This window comes from Bufo gargarizans, chromosome 1 (genome assembly GCF_014858855.1).
Source record: "Bufo gargarizans isolate SCDJY-AF-19 chromosome 1, ASM1485885v1, whole genome shotgun sequence".
Taxonomy (NCBI): domain Eukaryota; kingdom Metazoa; phylum Chordata; class Amphibia; order Anura; family Bufonidae; genus Bufo; species Bufo gargarizans.
This window is the reverse complement of record NC_058080.1, coordinates 404425558-404439515: the sequence shown is the minus strand read 5'-3', so window position 1 is coordinate 404439515 and position 13958 is coordinate 404425558. Positions and strand designations below refer to the sequence as shown.

The 13958-nt window shown below is 40.5% G+C and overlaps 1 protein-coding gene across 2 annotated transcripts in view; it reads left to right on the top strand.

Annotated features, from left to right (window-relative positions):
• TMOD1 (tropomodulin 1) overlaps positions 1–13958 on the top strand; it is a 149011-nt gene that overhangs the window by 108865 nt on the left and 26188 nt on the right. The window lies entirely within an intron of this gene.

Here is a 13958-nt window from a genome sequence, read left to right as displayed (position 1 = left end):
GTTTTCAAGTGTTTTTTCACTTTAAAGATCAACTACCAAAGTTATTCAACGAAGTCTCGTGTGACTTTGTGAATAACTAACTTCAGCTCATTGGAGCCCATACCTTTTACTACTGTATGGAGACAGATCTCCATACAATATTAATCCAAACGTATGAACGAAGCGACTCCAGATACTTATCACTAATTATATACAGTAACACTGTAGGAAATGGACCGGGCCTCGTCTGAGAGTGCAATCTTGTCTAGCCTCAGGAGTGGGGGTTGCACAGGAGTTGGAAGTTGCAAAGAAGTTGCTGGGAGAGGTAGGCCCGGTCATTTCTAATTACGCCACTGTTAAAGAGGTATTCTGGTTTTAATGATAAAATTATTATTATTATTTTTTTTTTAGAGAATAGGAATTTTCTAATATACGTGTTTTTAACATTTTCCATGCAGACCTTTATTATATTCCCGCAGCCGCCTCTTTCTAAAGATAAAAATTATACATCCCATTTTAGTTCTGTGTAATGCATCCATAGGAGAGCTGAATAGTACTAAACATGGCATCAGTCATGCTACCCTCACACAAGTCATGTGACCCCTGTCATTTGGTTAACTGTCCAAATATGTAGCATATGAATAGGAGTGTACTGAGGAGAAGGACATACACAGTATATACACTACTAATACCTGCAGCAGCACCTCAACATATCTGTCAGTGTCTGTTAAAAGTTTTCTCTGTCTCCTCTGTGTGTGCTGTTTGTTTTTTACACTTAATTTTATTAACAACACAACCGCATAACCTAGAGACAGGCAGACGGTTTACAACTCACCTAGAGAGAGGCAGCCATGTAAATACACACAGTAATATAATTATTGTAATAACCACAATAGAAATCATTATTCCATCACTAGTCCCATTTAGTTATCACATGGATGTGGATTCAGTGCTGCTTATTTTCTATTAATAAAAAAGTTTCGGTCCTTGGGATGTGAAATTATTTCGAGGATGTTGTGATGATTAGTGTTTTAATATAGGTTTAAAGCAATCAGTGCTCTATTTTCTGATACAGAGCTCCAAATCGCAGAGGGAAGAGGGAGCATAGAAGCTCACTGCATACTATTATACACTGAACTTAATAATAGACAGCTGCTCACATTTACTATTGTAGCTCTGCCTGACTTCTGCTGCAAATTGCACCAAAATTTGATGCATTTTTGACACAATTTAGAGCATCTCTATTTAGATATACAGTCTAAGTTTAAGACCACTTGAAAAATGGCAAAAAATCATATTCATCATGGCTGGATCTTAACAAGGTTCCAAGTAGAGCTTCAACATGCAACAAGAAGAAATGGGAGTGAGACAAAACATTTTCTGAGCATTCAATTTAATGAAAACAACAAATAAACTGAAACAGGCTGTTTTTCAGCTGATCAAAAGTTTAGGACCACACCTCCATAAAAAAAAAAACTAAACCCCCCTCAAAACAGAAATCCAACTTCCAAACATGAACCCAGTAATGAGTAGCTCCGCTGTTATTGTTTATCACTTCAAAAATGTGTTTCGGCATGCTTGATGCAAGCGTTTCCATGAGGTGAGTGGGAACATTTCTCCAAGTGGTGAAGACGGCCGCACGAAGGCCATCTACTGTCTGGAACTGTTGTCCATTTTTGTAAACTTCCCTTGCCATCCATCCCCAAAGGTTCTTAATTCGATTTAGATCAGGGGAACACGCAGGATGGGCCAAAAGAGTGATGTTATTCTCCTGGAAGAAGTCCCTTGTCCTGCGGGCATTGTGTACTGTAGCGTTGTCCTGTTGAAAAACCCAGTCGTTACCACACAGTTGAGGGCACTCAGTCATGAGGAATGCTCTCTGCAACATCGGGACATCACCAGCGGCCGTTTGACACCCCTGCACTTCCTGAAGCTCCATTGTTCCACTGAAGGAAAAAGCACCCCAGACCATTATGGCGCCCCCTCCACAGTGGCGCGTAGAAAACATCTCAGGTGGGATCTGCTTATCATGCCAGTAACGTTGGAAACCATAAGGACCATCAAGGTAAAAAAAATTCTCAGCAGAGAATAAAACTTTCTTCCACCTTTGAATGTCCCATGTTTGGTGCTCTCTTGCAAAGTCCAAACGAGCAATTCTGTGGCGTTCAAGGAGACAAGGTCTTTGAAGGCGTTTTTTGTATTTGAAGCCCTTCAGTCTCAGATGCCGATGTTTGATGGTTATGGGGCTGCAGTCAGCACCAATAAGGGCCTTAATTTGGGTCGAGGATCGTCCAGTGTCTTGACGTGAAGATAAAAAAGAAGAAAAAGGTGGGGGGCGCCAAGGTGAAGATAAAAAATAAAATAAAAAATATTCAGATAAGAGCGGTGTAGTAAGTCTATGGGGAGTTACTACTTTGTTACTCCGATTTGTGCTACTACTTTACAGTATCGATATATTGCAAAGGCATATGTATCACTGTGTCTATGTAGTTAGCAGTAATCTCAGTATATGGTAGGCCTATATATCACTGTGTCTCTTTATATTTTGTTGTGTTGGTTCTATTTCACAGTATCGATATATGGCGACAAAATGTATCACTGTACGGGTATTTAAAAGATAATTAGTGCAGCTAGTAATAGATAATAAAAAAATAAAAAATAAATAAATTATGAGAAAGAAACAGAAGGCGACTTACTTCACCAGGGAGGGAGATATAGGATAAGCAAAATACACCTATACCTGCTCCTCCCCCGCCGAGATCGCTTGTCAGATAGTATAAACTTTCCTCCACGTCCCAAATGATGGTAGTCAGGGTTCCAAATGGAGAGTTTTTAATTACATAAATAGATAAAAGCTCAACGTGTTTCGGGGTATCTTCCCCTTTCTCAAGAGCAGTGTTGGTTAAAAACACATAACATAAGATGCATATAGCCAGAAGTATATATAGGTATCTTAATTAAACAATCAAAAGACAGTTTACAAAAAGTTTTGGCGGGTACCGGAAGTGGGCGGAGCATCGCCTCCGGTCCTCTCGTACCCCCCAGTGATCCAAAAAGCATAATCCACTTATAAATAATGCCCTAATGTATTCCAGGGTATATTAAGAGGGGAGTTATAAAATGCCTGACCCCGTTTTGCAGCCTGAGAACCTCTATCAGGCTGAGATCGCTCCTGGTGCGTTCCACTGTGGAACGCAAGTGCCCTGGTAGGGAGGCGGGGTCTCGGGCGGATGTGCGTCATGCGTTCCACCAGTGGAACGCATGGACAGGAGGAGTCGAGGGGAAGATGCCGTTTGGAGATGCTGTGTGGAGCGCACCAAGAGGCGGGGCGCTTGACAGGACAGGGATGGGCAGATGTCTGTGCGTTCCAAACTGGAACGCAGAGGTATCAGTTGAGAAACCCAAATAAGAGGGGGAATAGGAAGTCCATAGGGACTATAGACATTTGGGGATCGGCTCACATGGAGAGCCAACTATGTATAAATGAATACAAATCGGAATATGTATAAAAGGACAAATGACATAGGTGCTATAGCAAAAATTATTATAAAGTATTATGTTGAAATGGTAGTAGGTATTCTGTAGTGGGTATTCTGAAGTATTTATATATGGAGTGTTCCTGGGAAATTACATCGTGAATGATGGCTATATGAATATAATTGCGATATAATAAATAATGATTATTAGGGTTAAAGAATAAATATATATGAAAAAACAAAACAAAAAAAAACAATTGATTAATTAAAAATAAATATATATGAATATATATATACCGTATTTTTCGCCGTATAAGACGCACTTTTTCTTCCCCCAAAATGGGGGAGAAATGCCCCTGCGTCTTATACGGCGAATGCAGTCAGTTTTACATCGCTGGCAGCGATGTAAAGAGAGCGAGGACTCGGGGAGGGACTGGGAGGAGGAGCTGGGGCCGGCAATAGCGGCGGGGCGGTGCAGTCACTGTACTAAAGGCCCGCCCCGCCGCTCCTGTATACTAATAAAATATGTCATATTCAATGAATGGTTATTAAATATGCCCCTTTATGCCTAATAGTACCTTAAATCCTAAGCTCATCCGTACAATGCAGGCCGGGCGGGCGGCAGCGTTACTCCCTGATGTCACGTGCCTGCGCCGCCTACTTTATGAATGAAGCAGGCGGCGCAGGCAAGTGACGTCAGTGAGTGACGCGCCGCGCTGGCTGCCCGGCCTGCCGGCATTGTACTGAAGCGCTTAGGATTTAAGGTACTTTTAGGAATAAAGAGGCATATTTAATAACTATTAATTGAATAAGACATATTATATTAGTATACAGGAGCGGCGGGGGATCTGTGGATGGCACAGTTATGGGCTGGGAGGGTCTGTGGATGACACATGTATAACAGTGCCATCCACAGATCCCCCCCTGTAACAGTGCCAGCCACAGATCCCCCTGTAACAGTGAAAGCCACAGATCCCCCCATAACAGTGTCTGTCATCCACAGTTCCCCCCTAACAGTGTCCGTCATCCACAGTTCCCCCCATAACAGTGTCCTTCATCCACAGATCCCCCCATAAGTGTCCGTCATCCACAGATCCCCCCATAACAGTGTCAGTCATCCACAGATCCCCCCATAACAGTGTCCGTCATCTACAGATCCCCCCATAACAGTGTCCGTCATCCACAGATCCCCCCATAACAGTGTCCGTCATCCACAGATCCCCCCATAACAGTGTCCGTCATCCACAGATCCCCAGTAATAGTGCCATCCACAGACCACCTAGTTCCAAACCCACCAAACCCACAGCACACCTTTTGGTTAAAAATATTTTTTTTCTTATTTTCCTCCCCAAAAACCTAGGTGCGTCTTATACGCCGGTGCGTCTTATACGGCGAAAAATACGGTATATATATGTATATATATATATATATATATATATATATATATATAGATAATACAGAAATAATAAAATATATATATATAATAAAAAATATAATAAAAAAATTGTATAAAAATTATTGTGAAAAATAATTATAAAAATTAGTCTTTTTTCAAATTTCCTAATATTCACAAATAATTATTATGTTTTAGACATTCATTAAGGCCAAGGGGGGTAAGGGAGTTGAAACGGAAAATCCAATACATTTCTTTGCGGCACAATAATGAAAAGGAGTTGGGGACCCATTCAATAGGGGTCAATTTCAGGAGGGATGCATCGCCGGAGTGGATTTCTGCAAAGTGTCTAGATACACTATGTTTTGTATATTTTTTTGTGATGTTGGAGCGGTGGGAATTTATCCGGTCCCTCAAGTTCTGGGTTGTCCGGCCCACATATTGAAGTCCGCAAGGGCATTCGAGCATATATACTACATTCGATGTGCCGCAATGCATGTAGCTCCGAAGTGTGATTTTTTTCCTTTTCGGCAGTGATCTCAACTTCCTGTAGCCCGTCACTAATTATTAGACAGCACTTACACCGTTTGTGCCCGCATTTAAAGGAACCCTTCCTCTTGGTCCTTATGGTGGTGATAGTATTGGCGGATACACTAAGTTTGGGACATGATGGAGCTACCATCTCTTTAAGTGACTTTGCTCTACGGAAAGTTAAGTTTGGTTTACTGGCCACTACTCTGCCCAAGATGGGGTCTTTCTGTAGAATGGACCAGTGGCGGTTTAGTATTTCCCTGATTTTGTGGTGTGCTGAGCTGTAACGGGTTATGAAGTTATATTTATATTTATTCTCATCCTCTCTTTGTGGCGTTGTAGACGAGTTATTACTTTTGGATTGTTTGTTCGTAGGTATCAGACAGTCGGCTTGATTTTCTCTTTCTATTTTTTTAAGTGAGTCGTCGATTAGGCCTTTTGGGTAGCCCTTTTCTAAAAATCTAGTCTTGAGGGTTTCCAGCTGTTTCTGCATTACCTGGTTGTTAGAGCAGTTCCTTCTTATCCTTCGCATCTGACCATACGGGATGTTTCGTTTCCATTTGTGATAGTGGCAACTTTTATAATCGAGGTAGCTATTAGCATCAACTGTTTTGAAATGTGTATGTGTTTCGATTTGGTTATTCTGTATCGTTAACTCCAAATCTAAAAATGTGGCATGGTTGGCGTCTACATGGGCAGTGAAGGCCAGATTCCAATTGTTGGAATTAAGGTTAAAAATATATTGGTCTAAAATATTACGTTCCCCTTTCCAAATAAACATTATGTCATCAATAAAACGTCTATAGAACAATATATTGGGATGGTGTATGAGGCCAATTGTGTCTTCGAAGGCCCCCATAAACAAGTTGGCATAGGATGGGGCAAATTTTGTCCCCATCGCCGTGCCTCGTTGTTGAATATAAAATGTATTGTCGTATTTAAAGTAATTGTGATTAAGGATAAACGAGATGGAGTCCAAAATAAACTTTTTCTGTGTTGATGGCATAAATGGATCTGCTGAAAGGAACCTGTCGACTGCGTGTATGCCCTGTTCATGAATAATATTACTATATAGTGCTGCTACATCAAGGGTAACCCAGAACATGTCATCTGACCAGACTATGTCACCCAATAGTGTAATAAGGTGGCTCGAGTCTCTAAGATACGCTGGGAGATGGACAACATATTTCTGTAAGAGGTTGTCCACATAAGCTGAGAGGTTAGATGTTAGGGAATCAATACCGGATATGATAGGCCTTCCGGGAGGGTTAGACAATGTTTTGTGGATCTTCGGGAGAAAATAAAAATAAGGGGTGGACGGGTGTTCTATTAAAATGACATTCTTTTCTTGCTTATTCAGTGTTCCCAATGTGTGTCCCACCTGTATCAAATCAAATATTTTTTTCCTGTAATGATCTGTCGGATCAGTTTTAAGTGTTTGGTAGTAGTTTGTATCCGACAGGATATTCAGGGCCTCTTTGTGGTAGTATTCAGAGTCCATAATAACCACCCCACCCCCTTTGTCGGCGTTCTTGATAACAATATTGTTATTTTTGGCTAACCTAGTGATCGCTTTCCTCTGTTCACTAGACAGATTGTAAGTGTAAGCTGGTGATTGTTCCCTATTGGTGGGGGAAAACGTGGTTTTCAACTCATTGAGGACCAAGTTGTAGAAAGTCTCGAGATGTGGCCCTCTACTATTACCCCTTAAATAGTAGAGGGCCACATCTCGAGACTTTCTACAACTTGGTCCTCAATGAGTTGAAGACCACGTTTTCCCCCACCAATAGGGAACAATCACCAGCTTACACTTACAATCTGTCTAGTGAACAGAGGAAAGCGATCACTAGGTTAGCCAAAAATAACAATATTGTCATCAAGAACGCCGACAAAGGGGGTGGGGTGGTTATTATGGACTCTGAATACTACCACAAAGAGGCCCTGAATATCCTGTCGGATACAAACTACTACCAAACACTTAAAACTGATCCGACAGATCATTACAGGAAAAAAATATTTGATTTGATACAGGTGGGACACACATTGGGAACACTGAATAAGCAAGAAAAGAATGTAATTTTAATAGAACACCCGTCCACCCCTTATTCTTATTTTCTCCCGAAGATCCACAAAACATTGTCTAACCCTCCCGGAAGGCCTATCATATCCGGTATTGATTCCCTAACATCTAACCTCTCAGCTTATGTGGACAACCTCTTACAGAAATATGTTGTCCATCTCCCAGCGTATCTTAGAGACTCGAGCCACCTTATTACACTATTGGGTGACATAGTCTGGTCAGATGACATGTTCTGGGTTACCCTTGATGTAGCAGCACTATATAGTAATATTTTTCATGAACAGGGCATACACGCAGTCGACAGGTTCCTTTCAGCAGATCCATTTATGCCATCAACACAGAAAAAGTTTATTTTGGACTCCATCTCGTTTATCCTTAATCACAATTACTTTAAATACGACAATACATTTTATATTTTGCCCCATCCTATGCCAACTTGTTTATGGGGGCCTTCGAAGACACAATTGGCCTCATACACCATCCCAATATATTTTTCTATAGACGTTTTATTGATGACATAATTTTTATTTGGAAAGGGGAACGTAATATTTTAGACCAATATATTTTTAACCTTAATTCCAACAATTGGAATCTGGCCTTCACTGCCCATGTAGACGCCAACCATGCCACATTTTTAGATTTGGAGTTAACGATACAGAATAACCAAATCGAAACACATACACATTTCAAAACAGTTGATGCTAATAGCTACCTCGATTATAAAAGTTGCCACTATCACAAATGGAAACGAAACATCCCGTATGGTCAGATGCGAAGGATAAGAAGGAACTGCTCTAACAACCAGGTAATGCAGAAACAGCTGGAAACCCTAAAGACTAGATTTTTAGAAAAGGGCTACCCAAAAGGCCTAATCGATGACTCACTTAAAAAAATAGAAAGAGAAAATCAAGCCGACTGTCTGATACCTACAACAAACAATCCAAAAGTAATAACTCGTCTACAACGCCACAAAGAGAGGATGAGAATAAATATAAATATAACTTCATAACCCGTTACAGCTCAGCACACCACAAAATCAGGGAAATACTAAACCGCCACTGGTCCATTCTACAGAAAGACCCCATCTTGGGCAGAGTAGTGGCCAGTAAACCAAACTTAACTTTCCGTAGAGCAAAGTCACTTAAAGAGATGGTAGCTCCATCATGTCCCAAACTTAGTGTATCCGCCAATACTATCACCACCATAAGGACCAAGAGCAAGGGTTCCTTTAAATGCGGGCACAAACGGTGTAAGTGCTGTCTAATAATTAGTGACGGGCTACAGGAAGTTGAGATCACTGCCGAAAAGGAAAAAAATCACACTTCGGAGCTACATGGATTGCGGCACATCGAATGTAGTATATATGCTCGAATGCCCTTGCGGACTTCAATATGTGGGCCGGACAACCCAGAACTTGAGGGACCGGATAAATTCCCACCGCTCCAACATCACCAAAAAATATACAAAACATAGTGTATCTAGACACTTTGCAGAAATCCACTCCGGCGATGCATCCCTCCTGAAATTGACCCCTATTGAATGGGTCCCCAACTCCTTTTCATTATTGTGCCGCAAAGAAATGTATTGGATTTTCCGTTTCAACTCCCTTACCCCCCTTGGCCTTAATGAATGTCTAGAACATAATAATTATTAGTGAATATTAGGAAATTTGAAAAAAGACAAATTTTTATAATTATTTTTCACAATAATTTTTATACAATTTTTTTATTATATTTTTTATTATATATATATATATATATATATTTTATTATTTCTGTATTATCTATCTATATATATATATATATATATATATATACATATTCATATATATATTTATTTTTAATTAATCAATTGTTTTTTTTGTTTGTTTTTTTTCCATATATATTTATTCTTTAACCCTAATAATCATTATTTATTATATCGCAATTATATTCATATAGCCATAATTCACGATGTAATTTCCCAGGAACACTCCATATATAAATACTTCAGAATACCCACTACAGAATACCTACTACCCTTTCATCATAATACTTTATAATAATTTTTGCTATAGCACCTATGTCATTTGTCCTTTTGTACATATTCCGATTTGTATTCATTTATACATAGTTGGCTCTCCATGTGAGCTGATCCCCAAATGTCTATAGTCCCTATGGACTTCCTATTCCCCCTCTTATTTGGGTTTCTCAACTGATACCTCTGCGTTCCAGTCTGGAACGCACAGACATCTGCCCATCCCTGTCCTGTCAAGCGCCCCGCCCCTTGGTGCGCTCCACACAGCATCTCCAAACGGCATCTTCAAACGGCCCCACCCCCGGCCGGCACCTTCCCCTCGACTCCTCCTGTCCATGCGTTCCACTGGTGGAACGCATGACGCCCATCCGCCCGAGACCCCGCCTCCCTACCAGGGCACTTGCGTTCCACAGTGGAACGCACCAGGAGCGATCTCAGCCTGATAGAGGTTCTCAGGCTGCAAAACGGGGTCAGGCATTTTATAACTCCCCTCTTAATATACCCTGGAATACATTAGGGCATTATTTATAAGTGGATTATGCTTTTTGGATCACTGGGGGGTACGAGAGGACCGGAGGCGATGCTCTGCCCACTTCCGGTACCCACCAAAACTCTTAGTAAACTGTCTTTTGATTGTTTAATTAAGATACCTATATATACTTCTGGCTATATGCATCTTATGTTATGTGTTTTTAACCAACACTGCTCTTGAGAAAGGGGAAGATACCCCGAAACGCGTTGAGCTTTTATCTATTTATGTAATTAAAAACTCTCCATTTGGAACCCTGACTACCATCATTTGGGACGTGGAGGAAAGTTTATACTATCTGACAAGCGATCTCGGCGGGGGAGGAGCAGGTATAGGTGTATTTTGCTTATCCTATATCTCCCTCCCTGGTGAAGTAAGTCGCCTTCTGTTTCTTTCTCATAATTTTTATTTTTTTTTAATTTTTTATTATCTATTACTAGCTGCACTAATTATCTTTTAAATACCCGTACAGTGATACATGTGTCGCCATATATCGATACTGTGAAATAGAACCAACACAACAAAATATAAAGAGACACAGTGATATATAGGCCTACTATATACTGAGATTACTGCTAACTACATAGACACAGTGATACATATGCCTTTGCAATATATCGATACTGTAAAGTAGTAGCACAAATCGGAGTAACAAAGTAGTAACTCCCCATAGACTTACTACACCGCTCTTATCTGAATATTTTTCATTTTATTTTTTATCTTCACCTTGGCGCCCCCCACCTTTTTCTTCTTTTTTATCTTCATATTACCTTGCAGTGCACTGACGTACACTGCTTCAGGGTGCTGCCTCGGTGAATGCCCACCAAACCATCTATATCCCACCCCTAACATTCCACCACTTCTAAATAGTCCTCTTGGCGCTCCAGAAAATACTTTCTCTCTTTCCCTTTTCACTGCGTTTAATTCCCTTCTTCCTTTTTTTTTTTCTTCTTCAACACAGTGTCTTGACGGACAGCCAATTGGATCCTCCGGCTCAGTGCTGATGAAATTTTTTTGGGTCTTCCACTTGACTTTTTTGTTCCATAACCCTCAGGATCATTTAAGAAATTCCAAATGACTGTCTTACTGCGTCCCACCTCAGCAGCGATTGCGCGATGTGAGCGACCCTGCTTATGCAGTTCAACAAACGACCACGTTCAAAAAGGGAGAGTTTTTTGGCCTTTGCCATCACAACGTGTGACTACCTGACAGAAAATGACAATGAATCAACATCTTTGCACAGATTTGGCCTTTTAACCACTTTAACCCCGCTAGCTGAAACCCCCTTAATGACCAGGCCACTTTTTACACTTCTGCACTACACTACTTTCACCGTTTATTGCTCGGTCATGCAACTTATTACCTCCTTTTCTTCTCACTAATAGAGCTTTCATTTGGTGGTATTTCATTGCTGCTGACATTTTTACTTTTTTTGTTATTAATTGAAATTTAACAATTTTTTTGCAAAAAAATGACATTTTTCACTTTCAGCTGTAAAATTTTGCAAAAAAAACGACATCCATATATAAATTTTTCGCTAAATTTATTGTTCTACATGTCTTTGATAAAAAAAAAATGTTTGGGCAAAAAAAAAAAATGGTTTGGGTAAAAGTTATAGTGTTTACAAACTATGGTACAAAAATGTGAATTTCCGCTTTTTGAAGCAGCTCTGACTTTCTGAGCACCTGTCATGTTTCCTGAGGTTCTACAATGCCCAGACAGTAGAAAACCCCCACAAATGACCCCATTTCGGAAAGTAGACACCCTAAGGTATTCACTGATGGGCATAGTGAGTTCATAGAACTTTTTATTTTTTGTCACAAGTTAGCGGAAAAAAAAAATTCTAAGAACTCGCCATGCCCCTCACGGAATACCTTGGGGTGTCTTCTTTCCAAAATGGGGTCACTTGTGGCGTAGTTATACTGACCTGGCAATTTAGGGGCCCATATGTGTGAGAAGTAGTTTGCAATCAAAATCTGTAAAAAATGACCGGTGAAATCCGAAAGGTGCACTTTGGAATGTGGGTCCCTTTGCCCACCTAGGCTGCAAAAAAGTGTCACACATCTGGTATCGCCGTACTCAGGAGAAGTTGGGCAATGTGTTTTGGGGGGTCATTTTACATATAACCATGCTGGGTGAGAGAAATATCTTGGCAAAAGACAACTTTTCCAATTTTTTTATACAAAGTTGGCATTTGACCAAGATATTTCTCTCACCCAGCATGGGTATATGTAAAATGACACCCCAAAACACATTGCCCAACTTCTCCTGAGTACGGCGATACCAGATGTGTGACACTTTATTGCAGCCAAGGTGGGCAAAGGGGCACATATTTCAAAGTGCACCTTTCGGATTTCGCAGGCCATTTTTAACACATTTTGATTGCAAAGTACTTCTTACACATTTGGGCCCCTAAATTGTCAGGGCAGTATAACTACGCCACAAGTGACCACATTTTGGAAAGAAGACACCCCAAGGTATTCCGTGAGGTGCACGGCGAGTTCCTAGAATTTTTTATTTTTTGTCACAAGTTAGCGGAAAATGATGATTTTTTATTTTTTTTTCCCTTACAAAGTCTCATATTCCACTAACTTGCGACAAACAAAAAAAAATTCTAGGAACTCGCCATGCCCCTCACGGAATACCTTGGGGTGTCTTCTTTCCAAAATGGGGTCACTTGTGGCGTAGTTATACTGCCCTGGCAATTTAGGGGCCCATATGTGTGAGAAGTAGTTTGCAATCAAAATCTGTAAAAAATGACCGGTGAAATCCGAAAGGTGCACTTTGGAATGTGGGTCCCTTTGCCCACCTAGGCTGCAAAAAAGTGTCACACATCTGGTATCGCCGTACTCAGGAGAAGTTGAGAAATGTGTTTTGGGGTGTCATTTTACATATAACCATGCTGGGTGAGAGAAATATCTTGGCAAAAGACAACTTTTCCAATTTTTTTATACAAAGTTGGCATTTGACCAAGATATTTCTCTCACCCAGCATGGGTATATGTAAAATGACACCCCAAAACACATTCCCCAACTTCTCCTGAGTACGGCGATACCACATGTGTGACACTTTTTTGCAGTCTAGATGCGCAAAGGTGCCCAAATTCCTTTTAGGAGGGCATTTTTAGACATTTGGATCCCAGACTTCTTCTCACGCTTTAGGGCCCCTAAAAAGCCAGGGCAGTATAAATACCCCACATGTGACCCCACTTTGGAAAGAAGACACCCCAAGGTATTCAATGAGGGGCCTGGCGAGTTCATAGAATTTTTTTTTTTGGGCATAAGTTAGCGGAAATTGATTATTTTTTTGGTTTTTCTCACAGTCTCACTTTCCGCTAACTTGGGACAAAAATGTAAATCTTTCATGGACTCAATATGCTCCTCAGCGAATACCTTGGGGTGTCTTCTTTCCAAAATGGGGTCAATTGTGGGGTGTTTGTACTGCCCTGGCATTTGAGGGTCTCCGCAATCATTACATGTATGGCCAGCATTAGGGGTTTCTGCTATTCTCCTTATATTGAGCATACAGGTAATGAGATTTTTTTATTTTTTTTTCAAATATCTTTTTTATTGAAATAGATAAGTCATAACCAATCACAGCATTATGCCAGCATATCATACTGTTGGATACAGCAACATTAAAGTAGCATTGTACATATTATACCATGTTCACAATACATTTGTTACACAGCTTGGGATCATGTGTGGTCATTGAATGGTACACATATTTTATATCCTCTACAATACATTTGTCCGATGTCTTCATGCTACATAATATTGCGCCAAACCTCTTTTCAGTTTCACGACTATCCATTTTTAATTTCCATAAGGTCTTATCCCACAACTTCAGTTTAACAGGCCCCAACTGATCCTCCCCCCTCCCCCCTTTCACTTTCAGGTCTACTGCATATTTCAACACCTTCTCTAATGTGCTTGATTCTAGGTTACCCTCTTT